This window comes from Symphalangus syndactylus, chromosome 6 (assembly GCF_028878055.3).
Source record: "Symphalangus syndactylus isolate Jambi chromosome 6, NHGRI_mSymSyn1-v2.1_pri, whole genome shotgun sequence".
In the NCBI taxonomy this organism is placed as follows: Eukaryota; Metazoa; Chordata; class Mammalia; order Primates; family Hylobatidae; genus Symphalangus; species Symphalangus syndactylus.
The window spans coordinates 130,665,940-130,685,452 of record NC_072428.2 but is presented as its reverse complement, the minus strand read 5'-3'; the positions used below and the strand labels follow the sequence as shown (position 1 = coordinate 130,685,452).

At 51.7% G+C, this 19,513-nt stretch overlaps 1 protein-coding gene and 1 long non-coding RNA gene across 3 annotated transcripts in view; one reads left to right on the top strand and one right to left on the bottom strand.

The window, feature by feature from the left end:
* Nucleotides 1-393: 393 nt before the first annotated feature.
* LOC134736962 (uncharacterized) lies at nucleotides 394-6,071 on the bottom strand. Its single transcript, XR_010121467.1, has 3 exons — nucleotides 5,355-6,071; nucleotides 705-1,405; nucleotides 394-496 (listed from the first exon to the last, which is right to left on the bottom strand). It is a non-coding gene; the product is annotated as an uncharacterized lncRNA (long non-coding RNA).
* Nucleotides 6,072-13,006: 6,935 nt separating this feature from the next.
* Nucleotides 13,007-19,513, top strand: part of DENND2A (DENN domain containing 2A) — a 125,000-nt gene continuing 118,493 nt past the window's right edge. For both annotated transcript variants that reach the window (XM_055284212.1, XM_055284208.1), the window contains exon 1: nucleotides 13,007-13,299. The gene's annotated coding sequence lies outside the window, so the exon portion shown is untranslated. The remainder of the gene's footprint in view (nucleotides 13,300-19,513) is intronic.

Here is a 19,513-nt window from a genome sequence, read left to right as displayed (position 1 = left end):
ACACTCCCTGTCTTAGTCCGTTTGAACTGCTATATAGCAAAATACCATGAACTGTGTGGCTTAGAAACAGCAAATATTTGTTGGCCGGGCGCGGTTGCTCACGCCTGTAATCCCGGCACTTTGGGAGGCTGAGGCGGGCGGATCACGAGGTCAGGAAATAGAGACCATCCTGGCTAACACGATGAAACCCCGTCTCTACTAAAAATACAAAAAATTAGCCGGGCGTGGTGACGGGCGCCTGTAGTCCCAGCTACTCGGGAGGCTGAGGCAGGAGAATGGTGTGAACCCGGGCGGCGGAGCTTACAGTGAGCCGAGATCGCGCCACTACACTCCAGCCTGGGCGACAGAGTGAGACTCTGCCTCAAAAAAAAAAAAAAAAGAAACAGCAAATATTTATTTCTCACAGTCCTGGAGGCTGAGAAGTCCAGGATCCAGGTTCAACATGGTTGGGTTCTGGGGAGGTCCTGCTTCTGGGCTGCAGACTGCCGCCTTCTCACTGTGTCCATGGTGGAAAGAGTGGGAGAGGGTGAGAGCTTTCTCTGGGGCCTCTTTGATGAGGACACTAAACCCATTCATGAGGGCTCCACTCACCTTCCATCACTTTGGGGGTTAGGATTTCAACATATGAATTTTGGAGGTGGACACGTTCAGACCATAGCACTCCCCTTTCCCAATTATGACAATAAAATGTCTTCAAACATTACCAAATGTCAGCCAGGTATGGTGGCCCACATCTGTACTCTCAGCACATTGGGAGACCAAAGTGGGAGGATTGCTCGAGCACAGGAGTTTCAGACCAGCCGGAGCAATATAGCAAGACTCTGTCTCTACAAAAAAAAAAAAAAAAAAATACCTGGGCATGGCAATGGGGCACACCCGTAGTTCTAGCTACTCAGGAGGCTTAGGTGGGGGGATGGCTTGAGCCCAGGTGTTTGGGGTTGCAGTGAGCTATGATTGTGCCACTGCACTCCATCCTGGGGAACAGAGTAAGACCTTGTCTCTTAAAAGAAAAAAAAAAGAAAAATTACCAAATGTCCCCTGGAGAAGCAGAGAAGCAAAGTTGTTCCTGCTTGGGAATCACTGGTCTTAGGTCCTTGTGCACAGTTCTCTGCTGAGACCCTTTCAGCACCCCCTGACCTCCTTACCCGTCTTCCCACTCCACACCCACACTTTCTTCAGAACAGAATATAAGAGAAGGGAACGCCCCGCGCTTATCTGCTGCAGCTTCAACGTCTTTGTTCCCCCCTGAGCAGGCTCTAAACCAGTGTGTCTCTGGTGGGGACTTGAGCCACCTCCACCAAAAACACCTGGGCGGCTGTGCACAGTGGCTCACACACCTGTAATCCTAGAACGTTGGGGGGCCAGATAGAGCAGGATCTCTCAAAACTAGGAGTTCAAGATCAGCCTGGGCAACAGAGTGAGACAACATAGTGAGACTCTGTCTCTACAAGCAAACACACACCTGGAGTGCTTGTAAAACTGCACGTTCCTGGGCTGCATCCCAGACCCCTTGCATCAGGATCACTCAGGGAAGGCCAGAATCTGTTCTTTTTTTTCTTCTTTTTTTTCCCCTTAAACCAAATGGGATTATCAGGCAGATAAAAAGTGTGAGAAAGGCCGGGCGTGGTGGCTCATGCCTCCACTGCACTCCAGCCTGGGGTAATCCCAGCACTTTGAGAGGCTGAGGCAGATGGATGACCTGAGGTCAGGAGTTTGAGACCAGCCTGGCCAACATGGTGAAACCCCATCTCAGCTAAAACTACAAAAAATTACCCGGGCATGGTGGTGAGTGCCTGTAATCCTGGCTACTCGGGAGGCTGAGACAAGAGAATCGCTTAAACCTGGGAGGCGGAGGTTGCAGTGAGCTGAGATCGCACCATTGCTCTCCAGCCTGGGCAATAAGAGGGAAACTCTGTCTCAAAAACAAAAAAAAAAGTGTGAGAAGCACTGGCCCTGCCCCTCCCCCCAGGTCCTGCTTGGTATCTCTGACCTGCAATTCCTTCCTAAGAGAGTCGAGCCCTGGCATGTGGATTTTGGCCCTGGGCCACCCATATCTACTCCCCAAGCTGACAGAGGAGAAAATATCAGAAATAATACTGAAAGGGGCCAGGCACGGTGGCCTCATGCCTGTAATCCCAGCACTTTGGGAGGCCGAGGCGGGCGGATCACGAGGTCAGGAGATCGAGACCATCCTGGCTAACACAGTGAAACCCCATCTCTACTAAAAATACAAAGAATTAGCTGGGCACAGTGGTGGGTGCCTGTAGTCCCCGCTACTCGGGAGGCTGAGGCAGGAGAATGGTGTGAACCCAGGAGGCAGAGCTTGCAGTGAGCCGAGATTGTGCCACTGCACTCCAGCCTGGGCGACAGAGCAAGACTGTCTCAAAAAAAAAAAAAGAAAAGAAAAGAAATAATACTGAAAGAAGCAGGGAAAGGAGGAGGCCGTTGTGTGCGTGTGCCCTGCGGCAATGACCCATCCCTTCCCCATGAGACCATGGCCTCCTCACTTTCTCTTTTTCACTCTTCAGTTGAATTGTCTCCATTACTCCTTATCACGAGGATCTCTGCTCCTCTAGTTCCTGCCTTCTGGTTTTCTAGGTGGCTTGCTCCAGACACCTTTCTCCCGGTGCCATGAACTACGACTACCCACGTGCAGTGCGTGTGCTAACACTGTGTGGCCAAGGCAAGTCCCCTGCCCTCCTTCTGCCTGGAGGGCTTGGGCTGCTCATCTCTCAGGCCACTTCCTGCTCTGACACGGTATGCCCCCACCATGCTGTGTGCAACTCTGTTGCCCCTGGACCCTGTTAACTTCTTTATTTTATTTTATTTTTGAGATGGAGTCTTGCTCTTTCACCCAGGCTGGAGTGCAGTGTACAATCTCGGCTCACTGCAACCTCCGCCTCCTGAATTCAAGCAATTCTCCTGTCTCAGTCTCCTGAGTAGCTGGGATTACAGGCACATGCCACCATACCCAGCTAATTTTTGTATTTTTGGTAGAGATGAGGTTTTGCCATGTTGGCCAGGCTGGTCTCGAACTCCTGATCTCAGGTGATCCACTCTCCTCGGTCTCCCAAAGTGCTGGGATTATAGGAGTGAGCCACCGTGAGCCACCGTGCCCTGTTAACTTCTCTGTTCTAAAGCCTGTCCTGGCCACAAAGCCACAATGGTGCTGTCCTGGGCTCACACTGCCTGGGCTCATCTCAGCCCCGGTACTCCCTGGCCTTGGGCAAGGCAGCCAACCCCTTTTTGGTTGCTTCTTTATCTCTAGAAGAGGCTAATATTAGAACCTACCTACTAGGTAATCTCTGTAATACATTAACACTGCCCAGCGCATATTCAGGAAAACGTAGAGTGAGAAAGAGAACAGACCACTGCTCTTGCGCTTTTTTGCCTACATGAGAAGGCTGGGGCTGGGAGGGACCAGACAGCCCCTGTGATCTCCCCAGGAATCTGACACCAGGAATCTGACACCCAGAGAGGGAAGTTGACTCACCCAAAGTCACACTCCCAGCGAGAGCAGTAGTATATCAGCTGGCTTGCCTTTAGCCAATCTTTTTTATTTTGATTTGACTTAATCTGAGAGATGTAGGAAGGGGACAGATATTAGAGCTTTCAGAAATATGTTCTCTCAAGCAAGGTGTGGCCTCTGAGAGTCAGTGCAGTGCTGTACAGTCATTTGGAGGTCTGAAGGCTGACCTTGGGCCTGGGGTGGATTTTATAGAGAGAGGGTGATCTAGCAATGAGGACACGGATGTAATGCCTAGCTCATAACCTGGTGTGATTAAAATATTTTCTTCTTGACTGGGCGCAGTGGCTCACGCCTGTAATCCCAACACTTTGGGAGCCCGAGGCGGGTGGATCACGAGGTCAGGAGATCGAGACCATCCTGGCTAACATGGTGAAACCCCGTCTCTACTAAAAATACAAAAATTAGTTGGGCATGGTGGCACGTGCTTGTAGTCCCAGCTACTCAGGAGGCTGAGGCAGGAGAATCGCTTGAACCTGGGAGGCAGAGGTTGCAGTGAGCCAAGATCACACCACTGCACTCCAGCCTGGGCAACAGAGCGAGACTACATCTCAGGATGTAGTGGCTCATGCCTGTAATCCCAGCACTTTGGCAGGCTGAGGCGGGCAGATCACCTGAGGTCAGGAGTTCGAGATGAGCCTGACCCACATGAAGAAACCCTTCATCTCTACTAAAAATACAAAATTAGCCAGGTATGGTGGCGCATGCCTGTAATCTCAGCTACTCGGGAGGGTGAAGCAGGATACGCTTTTGAACCCGGGAGGCGGAGGTTGCAGTGAGCCAAGATCACACCATTGCACTCCAGCCTGGGCATGCCAAGAGCAAAACTCCATCTCAAAAAAAAAAAATATATATATATATATATATATATATATACACACATATTCTTCTTTTGGCTGGGCGTGGTGGCTCACACCTGTAATCCCAGCACTTTGGTAGGCCAAGGCAGGCAGATCACCTGAGGTCAGGAGATCAAGACCAGCCTGGCCAACATGGTGAAACCTCGTCTCTACTAAAAATACAAAAATTAGCTGGGCGCGGTGGGAGGCACCTGTAATCCCAGCTACTATAGGGAGGCTGAGGCAGGAGAATTGCTTGAACCTGGAAGGCAGAGGTTGCAGTGAGCTGAGATCACGCCATTGCACTCCAGCCTGGGTGACATAGTGAGACTCTGTCTCAAAAAAATTATAATAAAATAAAATATTTTTTTTCTTGTTGTTGTTTTTGTTTGTTTTTTTGAGACAGGTAAGACAGGGTCCTGTTCTATTGCCCAGGCTGGAGTGCAGTGGTGAGATCACGGTTCACTGTAGCCTCAACCTCCCTGGTGTGTGCCACCACACCCAGCTAATTTTTTTTTTTTTTGTAGAAATGGGGGTCTCACTATGTTGCCCATGCTGGTCTTGAACCCCTGGCCTCAAGTGATCATGCTGCCTCGGCCTCCTAAAGTGCTGGGATTACAGGCATGAGCCACTGTGTCCGGCATGATTCAAATCTTTAATGAGGGCAGGGCGCAGTGGCTCATACCTATAATCCCAGCACTTTGGGAGGCTGAGGCGGGTGGATCACGAGGTCAGGAGATCAAGACCATCCTGGCCAACATGGTGAAACCCTGTCTCTACTAAAAATATAAAAATTAGCCAGGCGTGGTCGTGCGTGCCTGTAATCCCAGCTACTCGGGAGGCTGAGGCAGGAGAATCCCTTGAGCCATTGAGTCGGAGGTTGCAGTGAGCTGAGATCACGCCACTGCACTCCAGCCTGGTGAGACAGCGAGACTCTGTTTCAGAAAAAATAAAAATAAAAAAAAAAAACCTTTAAGGAAGCATATTACCTCACTCCTTCTCCTGACTCTGAAGAGATTGCGTCGTTGGGTCAGAAAATAGGCAGGGAAGGCTCTCAGAAGCAAGAGGTAGGTGTCTTGCATCCTGTGCACAGAAGTCCATGCAGAAGAGTTGGATTCACTGGCCTGACTGTCCTCCTGTATTCTGAAATCACAGTGACCACAAAGAGCTACAACAGCTTAAACACAGAAAGCCATGCTTCTAAAAAGTATCCAGATCACCACATTCTTGTTCCTTTTTTTTTACTGTTCAAATACATCGTCCAAAAGGAACAGAAAGAATATAAGTATAGAGGGTACTTGGTGTGACAGGCTTCATATTTGAGACTTTGCCTAGTGGTGAATGACCTGGAAAGTTCACACCTTTGTTCTTTGCTTTTTGTCATAAACACGCCAGTCTTTGTAAAGTTACAAACACTTTAATTCTTTGTGTGAAAAAAAGACAGTCCAAAATAAATTAGGGTCATGAAATCAAACAGAAATGGTTCTTATCTCAAAATGATATGTTGAGATACTATCTGCCAATGCAGAGCTTCTCCCGGATTCCCCGTGGTACGCCGGCAAAGGTCAGCCATCCATGGTAATAAACAAAGACCGTCTGCCCCACAGCACCCCTAGTGGGCCTCAACAGCTGCCCATCTTATAGTCCTAGCCAAAGCGGTAGGTGTGAGAGTGTCCTGGGAGGGCAGAGGGCACAGAGGCATCTCCGCCAAAGACCAGCCCTTCACAGCCAGGGAGGATGAAAGAGCCCTAGGGCTTCAGTCTGGGCTCTGCACACTCCTGGGTGGCCTCTGCTCCCCCTCTACCCCTCCCACTCCCATCCCACACCTCCTGGATTGCATCTGATTGGGATCAACAACAAACGAAGCCTGGTTTTGAGGTTTGGGTGGGATGCTTGGCTTGGTTTTGTTTCCTCAGAGAGAGGCAGCCGGGAGGGACTGCAAGGAACTGGCACCCAGCTGTGTCTAGGTGGCAGAATGGGCGAGGATGGGGTTAGAGATGGAATGAGAGAGGCAGGAGGGAGGTGGCCTTCTGTGGAGGAAAGGCATCAGATGCCAGCAAGAGACTAGAAGGGGAACCCTGACATCTGTAAGCCCTGACTTAGAGCCTCTCTAAGATGGCTCGGTGGGCTCTGAGCCTGCAGGGCTTTGGTCTATGGATGTGAGGGATGTGGGGGAGGCTTGGCCAAGGCTGTGTCAGGGTGAGGCTGTAGACTTTTCCCTGCCCTTAAGATAAGTTCCTTCCTTGCTCTACCTCATCCAAACTTGTCTAAGCACAGACATGTGATTCTTCTCCCCACACCAGCTCTCCAGATGATCAATCAATCAATAAACCTTTTGTCCATCAATCATCTACTGTGTGTATAGCTTTTTTCTTTTCTTTTTAAATATAATTTAATGATTATCTTTTTTTTTTTTTTTTTGAGACAATGTCTTGCTCTGTCACCCAGGCCAGAGTGCAGTGGTGCAATCTCTGCCCACTGCAACCTCTGCTTCCCAGGTTCAAGTGATTTGCGTGCCTCAGCCTCCTGAGTAGCTGAGATTATAGGCGTGCGCCACCACACCTGGCTAATTTTTTGGTATTTTTAGTGGAGACAGGGTTTCACTATGTTGCCAGGCTGGTCTCGAACTTCTGGGCTCAAGTGATTCACCTGCCTCAGTCTCCCAAAGTGCTGAGATTGAGATTACAAGCATGAGCCATGGAACCCAGGCTAATTATTTCCAGTTTTTTTTTTCTACAGATGGATTCTGACTATGTTGCCCAGGCTAGAGTGCAGTGGCTGTTCACAGGTGCGTTCCCACTACAGATTAGCACGGGAGTTTTGACCTGTTCCATTTCTGACCTGGGCCGATTAACCCCTCCTTAGGCAACCTGGTGGTCCCTTGCTCCCAGGAGGTCACCATATTGATGCTGAACTTAGTGCAGACACTGGATTGGCAAAGGGCACCACAACCCAGGACTCCCAGGCTCAAGTGATCCTCCTGCCCCAGCCTCCCATGTGTATACCCTTCACCTATGCACCTATGCGATAAGCCAAGATCACATCATTGCACTCCAGCCTGGGCAACAAGAGCAAGGCTCTGTCTCAAAAGAAAAAAAAAAAAGAAACCACAGGAAACAGGAAGTACCAAGGGATATGACAAGGCTAGCCCCACCCATCAAGGCAGGGGACAGAGCCTGAGAAAAAGCCTTCGGACACTCTCTCAAATGTCTTCATTTCCACTGAGATTCCTTTTGGATGTAAACGTTGACAAACATCATTTTTGTCCCAGGCACTTTGACCAGTCATGGCATTAGGTCCGCCCTGCAACTCTGAACCATGAAGCATCATTCCTGCCATTTCATGGATGGGAAAACCAAGCCCCAATGGGTTATGTGCTTTATCTGAGGTCCCACAGACCCAGACCTGTCTGGCTCAACCCATGTTCTTTTTTATTTTTTGAGATGGAGTCTCGCTCTGTCGCCTAGGCTAGAGTGCAGTGGCACGATCTCGGCTCACTGCAACCTCCGCCTCCCAGGTTCAAGGAATTCTCCTGCCTCAGCCTCCCGAGTAGCTGGGACTACAGGTGCCTGCCACCACGCCCGGCTGATTTTTTATTTTTAGTAGAGACGGGGTTTCACCATCTTGGCCAGGCTGGTCTCGAACTCCTGACCTTGTTATCCACCCGCCTTGGCCTCCCAAAGTGCTGGGATTACAGGCGTGAGCCACCGCGTTCTTTTTCTTACTCCATGAAGCCTGTGAGCATCGGCTCTGCCCAGGGCCAGCTCCTCTGGAGGGAGAGTTCTGGATCAAGATCCAATCCGTGTCCTCACTGTGGCTCCCCCCTCTGGAAGGTACAGGCAGTGCAGTTCCTTGGGGCATCCCTGACTCAAACCATCCCCTTGAGATCTGGCTCACCTGCTTGGGTCACTGTGATCCATTCCTTCTTGGCCTCTTGGCTGGCAGGATCTTTCTTCTGTCTCATCACCACCTACCTGCCCTCCTGGGTTCAAGTGATTCTCCTGCCTCAGCCTCCCAAGTAGCTGGGATTACAGGCACCTGCCACCATGCCTGGCTAATTTTCGTATTTTTAGTAGAGACAGGGTTTCACCACGTTGGCCAGGCTGGTCTCAAACTCCTGACATCGGGTGATCTCCCCGCCTCAGCCTCCCAATGTGCTGGGATTACAGCCATAAGCCACCGCGTCCGGCCTGGTTTCTTTATTTTTATTTTTATTAGAGGCCAGTCAGAACCTGGAAGAGAGGGTCTATTCCATCCAAACACTGTCAGAGCAAAAGACAGAGCCACGGGCCCATTGAATGCATTACTCACTTGGCTTATAGCTGAGATAAAGCCAGCTCTGTTGCCTGTGCATGTTGGTAGACAGTCCTGGACCTAAAAGGGGTGGGGAGGGAGGGGCAGTTGAGCACTGATGCAGGAGAAGAAAAACTGCCTGCCTCCCATTCTTCAACCTTGACACTCTTGTGTTCATGGGGAAAAAAAAAAAAAAGGAGATTAGGAAAATAATAACCAATAGGAGAGTACCCGTGAGTCCTCCCATGGGCCAGGCACCATACCAAACCCTCACAACAGCGCTCTTGGGAGGCCACAGCCATCGCCATTTCCACCCTACAGATGAAGGGTTTAAAAAGCTAGGATTTACAGGCTGAGCAACCTGCTGCAGAGCTGAATGTGCCCCTCCAATCAAGGCCTGCGCTCCTCAGCAGCAGGCTGGAGGAGAAGAGGGAGAGGAAGGAAGAAATGTTCTGCAGTGTTCCAGGGCTGCTCTATGTGGAAGAAACAGGGTTACCATTCAGGAGGCTGAGGCGGGGAGTTCGAGGCCAGCCTGGGCAACATAGCAAGACCTTGTCTCAATATAAATAAATTTTAAAATAAAATAAAAAAGACTGGGCACGGTGGCTCACACTTGTAATCCCAGCACTTTGGGAGGCCGAGGCGGGCGGATCACAAGGTCAGGAGATTGAGACCACGGTGAAACCCCGTCTCTATCAAAAAGTACAAAAAATTAGCTGGGCGTGGTGGCGGGCGCCTGTAGTCCCAGCTATGCGGAGAGGCTGAGGCAGGAGAATGGCGTGAACCTGGGAGGCGGAGCTCGCAGTGAGCCAAGATTGCGCCACTGCACTCTAACCTGGGCGACAGAGCGAGACTCCGTCTCAAAAATAAAATAAAATAAAATAAAAAAGACTGGGCACGGTGGCTCATGCTTGTAATCCCAGCACTTTGGGAGGCCGAGGTGAGGGGATCACCTGAGGTCGGGAGTTTGAGACCAGCCTGGTCAACATGGCGAAACCCCATCTCTACTAAAAATACAAAAATTAGCCGGGTGTGGTGGTGCATGCCTGCAATACCAGCTACTTAGGAGGCTGAGACAGGAGAATCACTTGAACCCGGGAGGCAGAGATTGCAGTGAGCCGAGATTGCACCACTGCACTCCAGCCTGGGCGACAGAGCAAGACTCTGTCTCAAAAAAAAAAAAATAATAATTAAAATAAAATGAAATAAAATATAAAGAAGCAAGATTAAAGACTCAAAAGAGAAATCAACTTTGTCCCTTTCCTCTCACCCTCACTTTTCCCAGCTTGAGGCCAGGCATGACCTCCTACCCTAAGCATTTTCCAACATGAAGAGAAGCTGTGGACAGAGAAGGAGGACGGGACGAATATACTGTTGGAGTTGTCAGCGCCAGGAACAGGAGAAGAGGGGATGACTGAGAGGCCCTTCCAGGCTCCAACGTGTAGCACCAGCCTTGGACGGCTATCGTGGGCTACCCTGTCTCCCTTCTCCCGGGAGCCAGCAGGGGCGGGGCCACATGGGAAAGGAGGGAGGGGCTCCCTATGTGGGACCCCTGTCATGGTCAGAGCCACAGGATGACCCAGCAATGCGAGCAGCCAGCTCTGAGAAGTTGGAGGCCTGGGGGCTGTGAGAGGCAGGCAAGGTTAGAAATACACAAAGCACAGGCTGTGCATAGTTCATCAGACTCAGACCCAAGGAACTAAGGCAGGAGTTATTTTCCTAAAACAAGTTAGTGTCCAGAAGTCAAAGATGAGGGAGTGGAAGGCCAGGCATAGTGGCTCACACCTATACAATATAATCTCAGCACTTTGGGAGGCTGAAGTGGGAGGATCACTGGAGGTTAAGAGTTTGAGACCAGCCTGGCCAACACGGTGAAACCCTGTCTCTACTAAAAATACAAAAATTAGCTGGGCATGGTGGCGGATGCCTGTAATCCCAGCTACATGGGAGGCTGAGGCAGGAGAATCACTCGCACTCGGGAGGCAGAGGCTTCAGTGAGCCAAGACCATGCTACTGTACTCCAGCCTAGGTGACAGAGTGAGATTCTGTCTCAAAAAAAAAAAAAAAAAAATGGCCAGGTGCGGTGGCTCACACCTGTAATCTGAGCACTTTGGGAGGCCAAGGCGGGTGGATCATGAGGTCAGGAGTTTTAAAGACCAGCCTGGCCAAGATGGTGAAACCCTGTCACTACTAAAAATACAAAAAAATTAGCCGGGCGTGGCGTGGTGGCAGGCGCCTGTAATCCCAGCTACTCAGGAGGCTGAGGCAAACGAATCGCTTGAACCCAGGAGGCGGAGGTTGCAAGCCAAGATCGCACCAGTTTGCTTTCTTATATGTTGTAGCAGCCCTGGGAATAATTAACCCTCAAGAAGCCAAATCTTGGCCAGGCGTGGTGGCTCACATCTATAATCCCAACACTTTGGGAGGCCAAGTCAGGAGGATCACTTGAGGCCAGGAGTTCAAGATTAGCCTGGGCAACATAGCAAGACCTACAAAAAATAAAAAAGCCCACCATGATGGCATACATCTGTAGTCCTAGCTAATTGGGAGGCTGAGATGGGAAACTGCTTGAGCCCAGGAGTTCGAGGCTGCAGTGAGCTATGATTGCATCACTGCACTCCACCGTGGGTGAGAGACTGAGACTGCCTCAATCAATCAATAAAAAAGAAGCCAAGCCTGGGGGGCTGAGGCAGGAGAATGGCATGAACCCGGGAGGTGGAGTTTGCAGTGAACCGAAATCACGCTGCTGCACTCCAGCCTGGGGCGACAGAGTGAGACTCCGAGACTCCGTCTCAAAAATAAAAAAAAAAAAGCCAAGCCTCTGATCTTTATTTAGAAAGTGAAAAACCTACTGAATAATGCTTCAACAAACAAAACAATAATTTAAATGCTTACACTTAAAAAAAAAAAGCTTGCACTTTGCAAATGTGGGCTCTAAAAGTTGACTATGCTTAGTTAAAACGGGTATGTCATGAGGAGTTTAAGGAACTTAACAAGCCCTAGAAAAGCTTCAAAGAGTTCTCAGAAAGCATAAAACCCTCAGCTGAGAAGAAAACAGAGCTTTTTTCCTGTGACTTTGAACAAGTCCCTCAAATCTCAGGCGCCCAGTCTATAGGCACTGCCTGGGCAGTATTACGTCATTACGCCCATCTTTTATTTTTCACTGTCTCCCTCCTGGCTTTCTCTCGCGCGCGCACACTCCTTCTGTGGATTTGTAATACTAAGCCTCTCTTCTCTCTTTCCCCCTTGCCTGAACTTTAGGCCTCTTTGCTGTCCCGCAGGACCATAGCTCCCAGCCCTTCTGGAAGTCACTGAGCTAAAGACGAGGATGGCCTTCCTCAGGTGTGGAGATGGACCTGAAGCCTGCTCCCACCGCGCGCAAATCACCCCGCCAGGCCCCCCTCACTGTCATCAGGGCACTCCTCTGCTCAAAAACTTTCCGTCCCCCGCTTGAAATCTGGCCAAGCCTACCCATCAGACTTGATTCACCACTTGGTCCTCACTGGGCTGTTTCTGAAATGCCTAGCCTCTGCTTCCGGCCTCCACTGGTGCTGTTCCCTCCACTCAGAACCCTTTCCTTTCCCCGACTTTACTCCACCTATGCAAATGCTATTCAATGTTCCCGGCCCGGTCAAAGTTCCAGGGAACTTCCTCGAAGGCCCCAGTCTGTATTCCAGACCCGCCTGCCCCGCAGCCCACGGCACTTCCCTGCGGACTTCTGCTGTGCAGCCTGTGTTCCTTGACGGTGTCCTGCGTGAGTGGGGGCAGCGGGTCTATGAAGTCACTTCTCTTGGAAGCTTTTCCTGACCACCTCCCTTCCCGCCCGGTCTGCAGCGCGCTCGGCCCTGGGCCCTCCCCGGCCCCCATCACCCGCATCGCCCGTCTCATGACTATCATTACCCCGGCCCGACGGCAAGCTGCCTGGGGCAAGGGCGGTGCCTGACTCACCGCCCCGGGTGCCCCCGGCCCGGGCCCAGTGCCGAGAGTATGTTAACTGCCTAGAGTAAGCGGGGCCGGGCATGTGGCTGCCGTTTCCTGGGCTTGGACGTCCAGGTCTAAGCTTCGGGCCGGGAGCACCTCGCGAATCCGCCCGGGCCTGGGTGGAATGGAGCCGGCGCGCGGCGGGCGTCCTCCCAGGAAGGGTTAAGCCACCTCTCCCCCACCCCGAGAGGCGAGGGGGCGAGTCCGGCAGAAGGTCCTGTTTACCGCGGCTCCGCGCGGGGCCGGGCCCTGGGAGAGGGGTTGCCGTGGCAACCGGCCGGGCGCCCGCCAGCTGCGGATTAGCTCACTCGGTCGGGCGGGATGGGTCGGGAGGAGGGGGCGCGCGTCGCGCAGATCGTCGCGGAGCCACGGGAGGAGGAGGCAGGGGCCGCGGGCGAGCCTGCGCTGGGCCGGCCGAGGGAAGCGCGCCGCTGGGGCCGGGGGCGGCGGGGACCCCACGGGGGCGCGCGAGGCGGGGACCCCCAGGGGCTTGCGGGCGGCCGGGGGAGGCTCGGCGGACAAAGGGGCGGAGGGCGGAGGGCCATGGCGTCCCCGGCACCCGCCGCCGCCCGCCCCCGAGCCGCGCCGCCAGCCGTCCCGGCCCGCCCCGGTGCCCCCCAGATGCGCCCCAGAGCCCGCGGAGCCGCCGCCGGCCGGGAGGTAGGGCCGGGCCGGGCCGGGGGGTGCAGGGTCGAGCTGGAGAGGGAAAGGGGACGGAGGAGGGGACGCGCGGGGGAGGGAGGAAACGGCTCGCGCGGCCAAAGCCCTGACGGGGAAGCGGCTCTGCAGATGGGAGTCTGAGTTCCCGCCTGGTCCCGGGACTTGTGCAGAGCGCGATCCAGGCATCCCTCCCGGGCTCGGGCTGACTCCCAGGACTGAGCCCGGACGCCGCCGTCCCGCGCCTCGGGGACCTGCAGAAAGCCGGTAGACCCCCGCCCTGCGCCGTGCTGGGTCCCTTGGGGCGCGAGTGTGTGTGCGTGTGTGTCCGCGCGTATTTGTGTCTGTGTGTGGGTGCGCGCGCGTGTTTGTGTGTGTGCGCGCGTCTCTGTGTGTGTGCGCGCGTGTGTCTGTGTGTATGTGTGCGCACTTGTGTGCCTGTGAGTGTGTGTCTGTGCGAGTGTGTGCGTGCGCGTGCAAGCGCCGGGCATCGAGGCGGCTGAGCAGCCGGGCCCCCCTCACAGCGGTCAGCATTTGCAGTCTTGGGAAAGCAAGAAGGTAAAGATGATTGAATGGTCTTACTTCTTCCACTTTGTCCCCAAGGGTGGAGTTGGGAGCAGATGGAGCCCAGGGGAAGTCTGGACACAATCGTATTAGGAGGGTCACAGAGAGCTAGCTGGGTGAGACCATGGAGTAGAACCAGACCTCAGCCCTGGAATCTTGTCATGGGGGGCCTGGGACAGGAAGCAGGAAGCTGGTCAGGGCTCTCCAGGGGGGTAAATTGGGCAAGGGAAGTGCAGTGACCCTGCCTTAACCAGCTGTTGCTGACGTCCAGCTGCTGTTCAGATGCGATTCAGGAATGTGACTTCCCCAAGGTTCCAAATGACATCGGACAATAATGGGCTGGGGGTAACAAAGTTGTAATAAGCGTGCTACAGTAATCTTGTTAGTAAACTCTTACACCCTCTGTGGTTACCACATAAAAGAAGAGAAAGAAATCCCTTCTCCTTACATCATCAAATATCAGATACCAAAAGAGTGGAGTAGAAAGTCTTTGGGTGGGCAGCGTGGGACAGAGCAGAACTCTGAGAGGAAGTATGTGTGAGTGTGCGAGTGTGTGTGTGTGTGTGGGTGTGTGTGTCAGAGACGGTTTCTGAGGCCTGGTAATGAAAAGGCTGGCGGCAGGCTGGCCTCCAGTCCTTTTGTTTTTTATTTTGATTTTTTTGAGACAGAGTCTTGCTCTGTCACCCTGGCCCACTGCAACCTCCGCCCCCGGGGTTCAAGCAATTCTCCTGTCTCAGCTTCCTGAGTAGCTGGGATTACAGGCGCCCACCACCACACCCAGCTAATTTTTGTATTTTTAGTAGAGATGGGGTTTCACCATGTTGGCCAGGCTGGTCTTGAACTCCTGACCCCAGGTGACCTGCCCGCCTCGGCCTCGAAAAGTGCTGGGATTACAGGCATGAGCCACTGTGCCTGGCCTCCAGTCCTTTCATTCTGGAAGATTAATAAAATCCTGTGTCATGTATTCTATTCATCCCCTTAAACAGCTCTGTGTGCTAGGCATGCGTGCTAGACATCAGTGGCACAGCGAGGAATGAGACGTCCCCCTTCCTTCCAGGAACACCATCCTAGCTGGGTAGTCAAACAAAAAAGCAAAACCAGTCCTGGCCCAGCCTGGCTGTGAGGGCTGCATGGCATAGAGCTAGGGCAGCCCAGAGAGGAGCCGGTGCAGGGAATCCCCACAGATTAGGTGATGCTTGGGCTAAGCCCTGAAAACCGCCTCACCAAGGAAACAGCAGGGAAGGTTGTTTCAGGCTGAAAGAACAGAATGTGCAAAGTCACCAAGAGAGTCTAGGAGAGGCCAATGAGGGGAATTCAGTGTGGCTGCGGGTTGCAGTATGTGAGTGCATGCCGGGGAGACGTGAGGCAGGGGCTGTCAGGGCAGAGGCACAGGGAAGGAAGGATCTGCCAGAAGGAGGCAGGAGTATGCACTGAAGCAGGAGTGATGCGCTCCTTCTGGTTGCTGGGTGAGGAGGCCTGGAGGAGGAGGAGGAGACCAAGGCTTTTTGCAATACCCAGGCCAGAATTACTGAGGAGCAGGAGAAGCTGAAAGGATGCCAGGATCAAGAGGCGCAGGACCTGGTGACTGGTTTGGGCACAGAGTATGATAACTTAGACTAAAAGCAAGTATGTACAGAAATGCTCAGGAGAAAACAAAGCAAAGCAAAAGGAATGTGGACCTTCTGAGTGGCCTGCATTTAGCAGATTACAACACTTGGATAACGCATTTGGCTGTAAGTTTTCTGGCAGCTTAGGGACAAACAAAAATACACTGGGTTGCATAGTTTGGGATTTTGGACAACAGAAAGCCTACAAATTAATTCTCAGAACAAAATTTTTCCTGGAATTGAACTCAGCTGGGAATTTATCATGTGGAACTTTATGTAAAGACTGAAGAGCGACAGAAAAAAAAATCCTCATTGCTGGTGTTAAAAAAGATGGAAAGATAAAACTCTCCGTTACTGCCTTCCACTACCATCCTGTTATGTCTAGGGGAGTGAACTGCACTTCTGTGAGGACTGGGTGTCATCTCAGAGTATGGGGCCAGGGGAATCCTATACAAAGGAGACAATGGTACCTCAAGTGCAGGAAGAGCTGACACCCATCTCCGTAAATATAGAGAGCAAGGCGTCCGGGTTGCTCAACCATGAAGGGAAGGAGGCTTATCATAGTATAGCCCAGAGGGGTGGGCTGAGACTCTGGTCCGGAGAAGGGGACAGGTAGGGCATAGCATGTTGGAAGGGCCAGCATCCAGGAATCCTGACCCACAGAGAAGCAGGCAGGGAGTTCGCACAGCATTGTAGGAGTCCATTCATACGGGCAAGTCCACTTCCCAGGGCGGTCCTGGTCATTCTGCCTCCAGACTGGATGTAGAGCCTGCCTCTAAAGGGGTAGGAAAAGGGTCGGACTCAGGAGACCAGAGATCCTCTTCAGGAGACCAGAGAGGCCCAGGAGGGTGGAAATCTTGTTTGCTACAACACAAGGAAGTTGCAGAGGAACCAAGAGTGGGAGCTGAGAACTGGGAGGTCCTGCAGACTCAGGCACAGATCTCCTGGCCAGGCTCTTCCCTTTGGTTTCTGCAGAAGGCAGAGAACCTGCAGAATCTGTGTCCATACATTGGTAATGTGCCCTTTAAACTTTAAACTATTTCTTGCCGACTATAGCTGTCTTAAATTAACATTCAGTAGGGGTGGGATTCTACCCCTCCAATCAAATTTCTTAATATTTTTAATCTTGGGGTGTGCATTAGAATATACATTTAAATGCTGGGGAGGAGAGTTTGAGACCAGCCTGGGCAACATGGCGAGACCCCACCTCTATAAAAAATAAAAGAAATTGGCCAGGCGCAGTGGCCCACACCTGTAATCCCAACACTTTGGGAGGCCGAGGCAGGCAGATCACTTGAGATCAGGAGTTTGAGACCAGCCTGGCCAACCCCGTCTCTACCAAAATACAAAAATTAGCCAGGCGTGGTGGCGCTTGCCTGTAATCCCAACTACTTGGGAGGCTGAGGCAGGAGAATCACTTGAACCCAGGAGGTGGAGGTTGCATGAGCCAAGATTGCATCACTAATTCCAGCCTGGGCGACAGAGCAAGACTCCATCTCAAAAATAAATAAATAAAAGAAATTAACCACACACAGTGGCACACACCTGTAGTCCCAGCTACTCGGGAGACTGAGGCGGGAGGATCACTTGAGCCCAGGGAGGTTGAAGCTGCAGGAAGCTATGATTGTGCCACTTCACTCCAGCTTAGGCGACAGTGAGGCCCTGTGTCAAAAAAAAAAAAGGCTGGGGAGGGAGATTTAAAAACAACTGGTACTTGGGGCCCACTAGCCTGGCATCAGTATTTTTTTAAGATCCCCAGATGATTTTAAGGTACAGCTGAGGTTGAGTGTGGCTGCTCTAACAGTCACGTATAGAGAGCCCATCACAGGGCGGGACAGAAACTCAGATTCCAAAAGATCCCAGGTGGGACACATGGGATGCCTGGCAGGTCCCCAAAAGTGGACAAGGCTGGCCCTGCTTGTTCCTGGCATTCCGCACAGTCTCCTGGACTCCTGTCACGCTGCTTCTCCCCTGAGGTCTTTACCAGCCCTCCTCTATTCCTTCTGGCAGTCACCTTGCTGAAGACTGAGGGTTAGGAGTTGCTTCCCTGGAGCTGCCCTGGATTGCTCTTTCTTGGAGAGATTTTAGTGAAAGTGGCTTTCCATGGGTTCATTGTGCAGCCCCTTTCGGGCCGTGACCCCTTACTGTCCTCACCACTGCCTCTCTGCCCACACGTATTGTTGCTTGTTACCCCAGGAGCCTGGCCCTGGGCTCTGGCTGTCAGCCTCATGTGTTCAAGCATAGACCCTTCTTCTGCCACCTGAACCAAACAGCCTCCACTTGTACCCCAGACTCTCTTGAAATTTCCTGTGCTGGTTACTCGGGGAAGAGTGCCACGCCCCGCTGCCCCCTTTAATGATAGGAGGCAAGCACTGCCTGGAACTAGGGCAAGCGATGAGCTAAGTTCTCTACTTTTCATATGCAAAAGACAGTGACATGCTGGGACGCCAGAGTCAGACTCTCCTTTACCCTGGCCTTAAAATCAGTGTCTGATGTGGGCAAAAGTTTACTCCGTCAGCCCTCAGTTTGCCTAGAAGTTAAGTTCTTTGCCAGCTGGGCCTAGAATTGCCCCTCTACCTTCAGCTTCTCTTTGGCACATTTGTCCCTGGCTTGCAGTTCAGAGGGGCTAAAGAACAGATAAGCCCGAGACCCACTCTTCCAACTGGCTGAACTATGGGAAACCAAGTGATCGTTTTTTTCCCCTGGCCTTGGGGAAGGAAGGGGTGAGTCACCCTTGCAGCAAGCTTAGGGAAGAGGTTAGCTTCCCTCAGTGGTAGGGAACCAGGAGGTCATAGGCATCCCTTCAGAAGGAAATGAAAGCAGGGATCATTGGCTGGAGAGTGGGGCCAGAACAGGGAGCCGCGACCTTGGCTGTGACCCCTCCTCCCGGGATCCCCAGGCCTTCCGTACACTGCGGATCTTATCGAAGGGCTTGTCAGACCACTTCAAGCAGAATGCCAAATGCATTTCCTTTTGTTGTTTTGTCTTCTAAAAAAGTACACTTAAAAATTATAGGTTTACTTATAAACTTTATATGTAATCTATGAAAGTTGTATTTGTCATAAAACATTTATTTATTTATTTTTATTATTATTTATTTTTAGACAGGGTCTTGCTCTTTTGCCCAGGCTGGAGTGCAGTGGTGTAATGATGACTCATTGCAGCTTCTACCTCCTGGGCTCAAGGGATCCTGCTGCCTCAGCCTCTTGAGTAGCTGGGACTATAGGTGCGCACCACCGCACCTAGCTAATTTTTGTATTTTTAGTAGAGACAGAGTTTCCCCATGTTGCCCAGGCTGGTCTCAAACTCCTGGACTCAAGCAATCCATCTGCCTCGGCCTTGCAAAGTGCTGGGACTACAGGCATGAGCCACTGCACTTGGCCAAAATTATTCTTTTTTTTTTTTTTTAGATGGAGCCTTGCTCTGTCACGCAGGCTGGAGTTCAGTGCCATGACCTTGGCTCACTGAAACCTCCACCTCCTGGGTTCAAGCAATTCTCCTGCCTCAGCCTCCCAAGTAGCTACACTGGAGTGCAGTGGTGCAATCTCAGCTCACAGCAACCTCAGCCTCCCAGGTTCAAGCAATTCTCCTGCCTCAGCCTCCCAAGTAGCTGGGACTACAGGCGCCCACCACCTCGCCTGGCTAGTTTTCGTATTTTTTAGTAGATAGGGGTTTCACCATGTTGGCCAGGCTGGTTTGGAACTCCTGACCTCAAGTGATCCGCCGGCCTCGGCCTCCCAAAGTGCTGGAATTACAGGCATGAGCCACCATGCCTGGCCAAAAATTTTGAATTTCTAATTTTAATATGTTTTCTTTTAAAAGTTAACAAAACTCAAAATATAATACATTGCCTCTATACATGTGCCACAGTATGAATTTTAATGTTCATATTAACTTAAATAGAAACTCATAAAATATTCGGGGCAAAACCGATGTGGGTACAATTGGGTTAAGGAACAGAGAGGTACTATATCTTATTATTGTTTTAAAAGGGAGTATTAGAATCTCATTTTCAAAATAACCATCACTTGGCACAAATAGATTCA